Source organism: Pteropus alecto, unplaced genomic scaffold, assembly GCF_000325575.1.
Source record: "Pteropus alecto unplaced genomic scaffold, ASM32557v1 scaffold75, whole genome shotgun sequence".
Lineage (NCBI taxonomy): Eukaryota > Metazoa > Chordata > Mammalia > Chiroptera > Pteropodidae > Pteropus > Pteropus alecto.
In genome coordinates, this window is record NW_006440638.1 from 24,974,985 (window position 1) to 24,975,266 (window position 282).

General features: G+C 55.3%; 1 protein-coding gene across 1 annotated transcript in view; it reads left to right on the plus strand.

Annotated features, from left to right (window-relative positions):
* The first annotated feature begins 23 nt into the window (after positions 1–23).
* Positions 24–282, plus strand: part of SFMBT1 (Scm like with four mbt domains 1) — a 93,211-nt gene continuing 92,952 nt past the window's right edge. Inside the window, exon 1 of the mRNA XM_015593775.2 lies at positions 24–257. The gene's annotated coding sequence lies outside the window, so the exon portion shown is untranslated. The remainder of the gene's footprint in view (positions 258–282) is intronic.

Consider the following 282-nt stretch of genomic DNA (forward strand, 5'->3'; position numbering starts at 1 on the left):
GGTTGCTTCGAGCCGGCGTGGTGGAGTGCACCGGGCCTCCTCGGGCTGCGCGCGAGCGGGCAGTGGGCTCGCCGGGTCACCGGCCCCGATCTGCCATTCGGGAATCCGTGACTGTTTCGATTTCTGTTCTCGAAGTCTCGATTTGGACATTGAAAAGGAGGCAGTGGAGAAGCAAGCAGAGCGTCCTGAGAACCAAGGCCTGCTCTTTTTGGTTAGCAGAAACGCCTTCTGAGAACAGAAATTCCCGCGGAAAGGATGTATGTTGAGGTTTTTTTTTTTTTT